The sequence below is a fragment of the Conger conger genome, chromosome 6 (genome assembly GCF_963514075.1).
Source record: "Conger conger chromosome 6, fConCon1.1, whole genome shotgun sequence".
Classification (NCBI taxonomy): domain Eukaryota; kingdom Metazoa; phylum Chordata; class Actinopteri; order Anguilliformes; family Congridae; genus Conger; species Conger conger.
In genome coordinates, this window is record NC_083765.1 from 13,610,460 (window position 1) to 13,619,947 (window position 9,488).

General features: G+C 37.2%; 1 long non-coding RNA gene across 1 annotated transcript; it reads left to right on the plus strand.

Moving 5' to 3' along the window:
- Positions 1–7,662: 7,662 nt before the first annotated feature.
- LOC133130034 (uncharacterized) lies at positions 7,663–9,229 on the plus strand. Its single transcript, XR_009708896.1, has 4 exons — positions 7,663–7,699; positions 7,783–7,901; positions 8,334–8,408; positions 8,511–9,229. It is a non-coding gene; the product is annotated as an uncharacterized LOC133130034 (long non-coding RNA).
- Positions 9,230–9,488: the final 259 nt, after the last annotated feature.

A 9,488-nucleotide genomic window follows, 5' to 3' on the forward strand; every position in this document is an offset into this window, starting at 1 on the left:
AGAGGAGGGGTCCGAGGACTGAGCCCTGGGGGACTCCTGTAACAAGGGGGCGAGGGGTTGACACTCCTCCAGCCCAGGACACCTGGGAGGACCGGCCAGGGAGATAAGATTGGATCCACTCTAAGGCTGTGCCACAGATCCCTGTAGATGCCAGGGAGGCTAAGAGGATGGAGTGGTTGACCGTGTCGAACGCCGCAGAGAGGTCAAGAAGGATCAGGACAGAGGAGAGAGAGGTTGCTGGTGCAGCCTGAAGGGACTCGTTGACAGAGAGGAGTGCAGTCTCCGTCGAGTGGCCAGGTCTGAAGCCGGACTGGTGGGGGTCCAGCAGATTATTCTGAGAGAGGAAGGAAGAGAGTTGGTTGGCTCGTTCAATGGATTTGGATAGAAAAGGAAGGAGAGATTCCGGATGGTAGTTTTGAATGCAGGAGTGGTCTAGAGTGGGTTTCTTTAGGAGCGGGATGATGTAGGCCCTCTTGAATGATGAGGGAAAGCAACCAGAGGACAGAGAGGAGTTAACAAGGGAGGTGACAAACAGCAGTTTTTTAAAGCAATATATAGTATTTGTGGTGTGCTATGATACTGTGATTGGTGTGATAATGCAATAGTTTTCTCTTTTAATGTCCATCATGAATGATTAAATGTTAAATGGCTTTTAAAATAGCACAGAATAAAATAAAAGAATGCAAGCAATGCATAATTCATTATCCTGTGTAAATGTTAAAGCAGTGGTGGACAATTCCACTCCTGGAGGGCCTGTGCAGTTTATTGCAGTTTATTGTGTGTGTGTGCGTGCGTGTGAGAATGGGTGAAAGAGAGGCATTAATGACATTTATCGGTGTGTTAATTGACTGTAGAAAAAAGTGTTACAATATCTACCGTTGTGAATCCAACATTTATACAAATACCCTATAATGACAGCTGTGAACCTGTAATTTAACCTCCGACTAATTTTAAAGGTATACTTCATGGGACAGTTTTTCAGACACAGTTTAAGCCTCGTCCTGGACTAAATTACATTTTAAATAGACATTCTCCACAGAAAATCCAGTTCAGATCAAGAGTTTTGAAGTATCTGAAGATATCGAATATGGTGTTTCTTGGGTGTTCCACAGAAAATATTTAGAAATGTTTTGATATGATTTTGTCAGTTGTATCTGAATGTAAATGATTCAGTGACATACTTTTTAGGGGACCAGGCAGTGAAGCAATAGTCTATATGCTTTTCTATTCAAATTCGTTTTATGAGATACTACAAATGCGAGGATCTGCAAATGTAGTTATAATTTCAGGGTGGCATTCCCCTTTAACTCATTCAACCCATTGCAGCTTGTATTTTTATTTAGTTAATTTAACCCTCCTATGACGTTAAGATTGTATGACCGCTTTTATGGGGTCTAATTGAGCCCAAAAGTTTAAATAAACACAATTATTGTAATAGAAATATTTTGACACTTTGGTTGTCGCCATAGTATTGTTTCCAAAATGACTAGCCTTTTATCGATACATACGAAAAATCTGAGAAACGTCTAATTTTAGAGCCTATGGTATAGTAAGTGAAAGTTTGGCACCTGTATGGGAAAGTGCCACCAGAATCATCCGCAAAGAATATATACAGTGACAGAGGGTAACAAACCCCACACAACACATGTATGCAAAGTTGGTACAGAACTAAGCATAGCAGTATGTTTACTTGAATGTTAGAAAATTTGAAAAATGAAGTATCAATGAGTATCAATATAAAACAAGGCTAACTGATTTTTAAGAGACGTCAAACATTAAAGGGGGTCAAATTGACCCCAAACATAAGCATTATGCACCAATTGAATGAGTTCAAATTAAATTTATAGAAACACACGTGACACATTTTCTGATGCGCTAACATCCGCGCTACATTTACACCGCTTCCGTGTGTTGTTGAATTGCATATATGGTGCTAAATAGTAATTTGCTACTGCTAGCTAGTAAACAATCCAGGATGGAGTGTTATGTACGGTGCAGAGAACCCAGACGCAGACCACAGGATAATCAAAAATCGTAGTTCTGATGTTCAGTAGTCAAAAGCCAAGAGATCCAGTACACAGCCAAAACCGAAAAGCAAAAGAATGGTCGAAAAACAAGCAAGAGGTCAAAAATCCAGAAAATCACAGGGCGAAGGTACAGAAGGGCAAAAAAACTCGTAATCAAAAACACAAAGCGAAAACGTCGAAAAACCAGAAAATCTGAAGTGCAAACAAAACAAACAAAACAAGAGGGCAAGGCAGGTACGGAAGTCAAGGCAAAGGGGTGTCTATCAAGAATCTCAATAATAAGGCTTACCCAAAATCGGCACTTACTATGATCAACGTTCTGACAAAGAGGCATACTGGGAATGGGGTTTAAATACAAGAGGGAAGGTGACAATCTAGGCGGGGCAGAGAAAAGGGTGGGCTAAACAAATAGACAACAGGTAGGGAAACATAATAGGGTAATAACATAATAACGGGAGGGAGACGCGGACTGGATGCACGAAACAACATGGAAAACATACGGTCCGGATTAGGGAGTCGACATTTGCAAAGTTTGAAGACGTAGTGATAGTTAGAGACAGGTGCGAACACTTCGCTGAAACTAAACGAGTAATCAGGGATAGCATAGGGAGGCAGAGTTACAGAACAGTGCAGAAATACTACTCACTGCGTTAGTGAGTTAGTTACGTGAATATTTCTAAACTACCCAATAAAAGTGATTGTTAGTTAGTTAGTAGACAGTAAGTGTATTAATCGGATTAGTACTGTACAAAACCTAGATTAGTAGTAGTTAGTAAGAATCGTGCTTTACAACATTTAACTCCCAAGAAAAAGCAGGAAGTATGAATCACGAGTTTTGGAAGAAATGTTGAAAACCCGAAAAACTACCGTAACCACCCGAATAGTGGGACACGCAGACAGGGGAGTGACTAGACTGGTAAACATTCAGACGCAGACATAACAGGGGAGGACAATAGAGAACTGTAATGGAAAACATAAACCAAGTAACTATGAAAAATGAATAATAAACATGAAAACATACAGAACAAATACAAAAACATTACATGGAGCCTCTGCTACCATGGTTGCTCACACACCCATTATTAGCTGCCGACTTTGTGCCATTTTTACACGCGTGTCTTTGCCATTTCTAGTATTTATAAAACTGATGATGGGTCATTTTCCACCTATGCGAATGAAACCGCTTCTGAACACTAAATCATTATACACATATTTTAAGCTATAAACTAATTAAACATATACATGAGGTGGCAAAGAAAACAGGCAGGAAAGATTTACAAAAGGCAATACTCAGGGTAGACAGAAAATTAGAGGTAACATTTATTTGGTTTTAAGAAAATATTCTTTACCAAAGCATATTGCAAATATGCATCTGGTGAGTTAAGTGGATGAATAACATAGTTTTTATATTGAACTTCATTACAGAAATAAGAAATTCAATTTTATTAGAAACCTAGTTTCAAAAATGTTTCATGTAGGAAAAAGGCTTACAGTACATACTGATCTACCCAGGTTAAAGATAACCAATTAAAAATAAATAACTGGCCATATTTTCAGAAATTCAGCATGTTTTTTACAGTTATTAAAAGAATGGAATCACTCTTTTATAGCATGATATTGATTTTATAAGCTTCCACTTTTAAAATCCTCTAAAAAGACGATATTATAGAACATTATGGCCCATTATCGATTCCAGAATTGGTTTAAAATTAATTTCCTGAACGGACTGAACAGAAACGGAATTGGGACCAACCCTGCAGTGTGCATGCTTCCATAATCAGCCTGATTGACATCTTGAGGATGTGTGGCAACTGCAGTGGTGCTGAATGTTGGAAGACTTTGGCCTGAATGAAGGTTTTAACTGTGATTAGCATGGTTGATAATATATACTGCATGCAGGCCGGGTGAAGAGAAAGAATATCTGAGGTTCAGTCGCACGCTTTGTCCCCCCGAGGGAAGTGGTTTGCAGTCGGCGTTTTGTCTTGTCTTTTGCATTTTGGCACGTATTCTGGGGCACGCCTCATTTACAGCACTACAGCCTTCCTACAAGTTCACACATCACAAACTCACAGGGAAAAATCAGCGTTTCCTACTGAAAAATGTGCTACGTAGAAAATGAGCCGTTTTACAAATACATGGTATGTATATATGCATATATATTAATATATACACACTCCTCAAAAAGTGAGCTGGTTTTGGTCCTCCAACGTCAAATGTACGAAATATTAATACAGCTTTCCTATATATTCTGGGAACAAAAGAAAATATGGCCAGTTATTTCAAAAAGTTGTACAAATACATTATTTTCACGAGGTACAGGGAGGAAGATTGCCGTTTACAGTCTCCGGGAGTTATTATTGATTAGAATGTAGATATGGGTAAACATATAGACATGTTGTATGAATGTATGTAAGTATATTTATAATTTTTGTTAATTAATGTTTCTTTTGGAAATGTATTATTTTGTATATCTATTATAGTTTGATGTGTTTAGGGATTAACAGGGTAGAAACGATGCTCACCTCTGAAATGTTAAAAAGGGCATTTTTCCCTAAGTTTGGGGACGAGGATGGGATCGCTAACGTGGCTCTTCCCTAACACTTCTTACTATCCCTTTTCGCACATGTAAATAGGTTTTAAGGGTGGAGGGAATTCATGATGTCTTTTTAATATTTTATCGTTCATCTGTTTTTATCTACTGTTTCTGTTTTGTAACTATTTTACATGTTCAAAATAAAGATTCAAATCAAATCAAATTCTTGTTAATGTTAGCTGATACATTTTATCATTCATTAGTACAATAATCCATAATGCAAACTATTGTGGTTAATACATTGTTATTCTTTGGCATACATGTTACATTTGAACAGAAATTTTAGTATTAGTTTCCTTCTTTAACACACATAGGCCTCCCATCTGTTGTTGGCTCAAGTTCACGTAGTCTTTTTCCAAAATAATCTTGTGAAATATGGCCCATCAGAACATTAAGATTTTGTATAAAAATGCATAAATTCAGTAGACAAACAAGCTCATGTTGATTAAGTCTTAAATGCCGATTCATAAAAGGCAGAAGTTTATATCTGTATCTACTTTAAGATCTCTTTCTTCACACCCTCCACCAACTTCCCCTTTTTGTCTGCCTTAGCTCACTATTTCGAAAGGTCATGTTACCGTGTTCGACCCAAGCATGCATCCTGCTCGTGCACAGTCAAAATACATCAGTCTTAAATGAAAAGTAATAAATGAAAATTAATTAAACATTTAAATCACACAGATTTCTCTGTTGGTAACACATTTTGATTACATGTTGATTAACTCAAAAGATACATATTACATTACATTAATGGCATTTGGCAGATGCTCTTATCCAATGCAACATACAGTTGATTAGACTAAGCAGGAGACAATCCTCCCCTGGAGCAATGCAGGGTTAAGGGCCTTGCTCAAGGGCCCAATGGCTGTGCAGATCTTATAGTGGCTACACTGGGGATTGAACCACTGGCCTTGCGGGTCCCAGTCATATACCTTAACCACTACGCTACAGGCCAGTTAAAACATATGTTTTAACTGAACAGATATATCTGTTTTACTTATGAAAGCTTTTTTTTAAGTCTCTTATTCTCGGCCCCTCAGTTAACATGAACTATATGCATGTCATTAGAAATATGGTATATGCCTCACAAATACTCATTTCCTTTACTACTGTACCACATTTTTTAACATATTGCATTGTTTTTCAGTTCTCCCATCTCCCCTCATTTCATCCATGTTGTCACCTAGTAAAGGGCCCCTTGTCCAGATTATTATTCTGCCATATGTTCTACACCTTGAGGCTTTGAACAAAAATGAGAAGGAGCACAGGATAACATTCAGCTGCCTGGTGAACAAGAATAAGACTTTTATTACACTTTCATATGTGTTGAATATAAAATGCAAACAAAAAGGTACTATGTATGCCTTACCAAACTGACATGTAACCAACCATTGCAATATTGACCAACGCCATCCTGACATCCTTATATACTATCAGATTCAGTGGAGGCTGGTGACTTCCAGAATTGAGGAGGCCATTTTTTTCCGCTTGCTCACTTCACTCGCGATGGAATGTTCCCTGTTCTCTTATCTGTCTTTGTGCTGGCCAAAGGCATACTATTTGGAGTGTAAGCTACAGTCAGAAAGTTCTGGCTGATGAAATTCATTGTGCAGAGCTTAGCCTTGTGCCTTCCTGAAGAAATGACATTGCTGTAAGTCTATGAGCCTGCCTGATAATTAAGCTGAGAAATGACATTTGGATGTAATATAAATGCCAAGGGAACATGTGTAAAAGGCAGGAATTTTAATTATGTAGTTAAAAACAATTTTGTTTAGCTTACATTTTTCATTCTTCTACAGCTTCAACATGTAATCACCAATTTAATCAAGTTTAGCATATAAAAAAGATAAGATAACACTTTCTTTATCATATGTAGTTTTATTCAATATATTTAATATAAAATATGTAAAAATATGGTTCCAGTTGGCTTTATCTAACGTTAACGTTATCCACTAGAGGGCAGCACTCTATTCGTATTTAGAGTGAATTTCCTCACAGAGCAACAATTCGGTAATTTGATATGGAAGATTATTAAATTGACTTGTAATAAAACGAAATGGACTACATTAAAAATAAAACTGTTCAATAAATCCCAAATGGTGTCTAACATGACCTATTGAATGTCATTCTCACTCCCTAATATCTGGAATCTGCATATATCCAGCCCAAGATCTCAAATTGCGCTAGAATCTCGCCGACTTCCGAGGTAGTTTTAAGCAAAAGTGTTTGGCCAAATGAGGTATAAATTCCAGGGATGATAGCCAGGGGTGTTCTCTAAATTTCCTGAAAAGCACAAGTTGATAGGACACTCGTAGCCACTATGGCGAGTGTTTGTTTGACTGAAGTGACTAGCGAATTCTCAAAATGGCTTCTGTGTTGAATAGGAAAGGAAAGGATAGTTGATTCCAAATGAACCAGTAGCATGTGATTGGACGAACAAAATGTCAATCTTTCAGCCCTGGACACAATGCATGGTGAGGCCAGGCCTCCGTTGCCCACCCATTTTCAGTGATCTGGCCAATCACATATTGGCATGAAAAAAAATGCATTACATTGACATCTATGAAAAGCTAATTTCCTAGGGGAGGCCTGGCCTCCCTTAATACAAACTGATAGGGAAATCTGGCCTGTTGCTTTACAATTGCAATATTGGGTTTTAGCCATGGGAAAATTTAGATTTATGAACAAAACTAAAATAATATGAATATAAAAAATAAAAAATATGTTTTTTGTTAAAATAAATAAATAAAATAAATATATTTATTGTTTTTTTTAAATCTCTCTCTTCTCTCAAATTATTGGGGAGGCCAGGCCTCCTCCACCTCTATGGAGGAGCCTCCACTGATCAGATTACAGAATATGACATTGCGTGGAAAGTTACATTATCTTTGATAAAATAAGCATCCTTTAGTGTAATTTATCTACCACTGCTTCAGATTGGTTTTGCATGGTATGGTTTGTCCCAGTCCTTCAGGGGTGTGTCCTCTCAGTAACACTGCTATATTAAGTCAGGCACAAGACAGGCATGTTCAGTCCCTGAAACACGAAGAATCAGCGTACCTCCTGAAAGACAAGCATGGTGAGTACTGATAATAGCTTTCTCCACTGATACACTATGGATGAGCCCCCCGATGTCTAATCCATTGCACTGTGTGTGTGCAGGTTGGTGTTGGGATGGAGAAGATTGCTTGTCTGCTTCTCTGTCTTTCTCTCCTCTCCGACAGAGGGGACTGTTTATCCGAAGAGACACTTCAGCCTATTATGAAAGAAATGTTGAAGAGGTGAGAGTGTGTTGTGGTACTTTGCCTATTCCACAGATATGAGTTCAGCTCTTCCCCAATTGTTTAAAATCTTTGTATGCATTTGAACATATTTTTTTTCTAAAATGATGAATTCATTAAAATAATCAACAGTTTCATTTAAGTGCATTAAAAAGTTACGTTTTGACTCATGTGCCAGTGTTTACCTTTTGTGTGCATCTGGTGGAAATCAATGTAAAAATTTTATAAATGTAAGAATGCAAAACATTTAGGAATTTTAAATATTAAATTTCCATTACTGGGCTTTATTATCCATTGGATAAAACTGTGATATAGTTCCAAATGAGTTCAATCTTTATCCAATACTTGTAGTTAGAATATATCATTTGTGCATATCATTATAAAAATCTATTATAAACCTTCATGTTCACATGACACAAAATGTCTCTTCAGGTTTGACCAACCAAAATTGATACAACAAATAAAAACGATAAACCGAAGAAAACCGGCTGATGAACCAATGGCTACGTAAGTGCAAATCTCTTAAACAGTAAATTCTGTTTGAACAGACTGATTCAAAGACGGAAGCCTATATATAAATAATAATATATTTTTTCTTTCTTTCACTAGAGGCCGACAGTACAGTTTTGCTCTTAATCTCTCAACAAATGACTGTAATCAAGGAAAGCTGGGAAACAACATCCCTGCAGACTTCGAACACCTCAGGGACACTATAGCAAGAGAAGAGGTGTACAACAACTATGGTGTTGTTGCAGCACTCCCTGTCCACCACTATAAAAATGGTAGAAAGTTGTATACAGACCATTCAGAATACAGAGTCCTCACAGAACTAGGACAAACAATTGAGCCTGGATGCCTGATTGTCTTTACTTATTTCAGCCCTTGTTTCTCCAAGTGCCTGAACAATAACAACAGGGCTAATATCACTAAACTGCTCACGAACTTAAGAGACATAAACCAAAACAGACCCATTGTATTAGTTTTCAGTTCATTGTTTCATCATGACATGAAAAATAATCCAAAAAAAGTAATTTATGAGAATCTGAAAAAAATGCCGGTCCAGGTTTACTGCTATAATGAAACAGGTAAGACAGTTACCATATTTGATAAAAATCAAGATATGAATCAGCACTGCCTAAATATAGTTCAGTGATTTATATGATCACTTCTTTTAAAGCAATATACTGTATTTCTGTTGTGCTGTGATAATGTGATTGGTGTGATAATGCAATAGTTTTCTCTTTTAATGTCCATCATGAATGATTTCAAACGCTATATGGCTTTTAAAATAGCACAGAATAAAATAAAAGAATGCAAGCAATTCATAATTCATTATTCTGTGTAAATGTTAAAGCAGTGGTGGACAATTCCACTCCTGGAGGGCCTGTGTATGTGCAGTTTATTGTGTGTGTGTGTCTGTGTGTGTGTGTGGATGTGAATGGGTGAAAGAGAGGCATTAAGGACATTTATCGGTGTGTTAATTGACTGTAGAAAAAAGTGTTACAATATCTCCCGTTGTGAATCCAACATTTATACAAATACCCTATAATGACAGCTGTGAAACTGTAATTTAACCTCCAACTAATT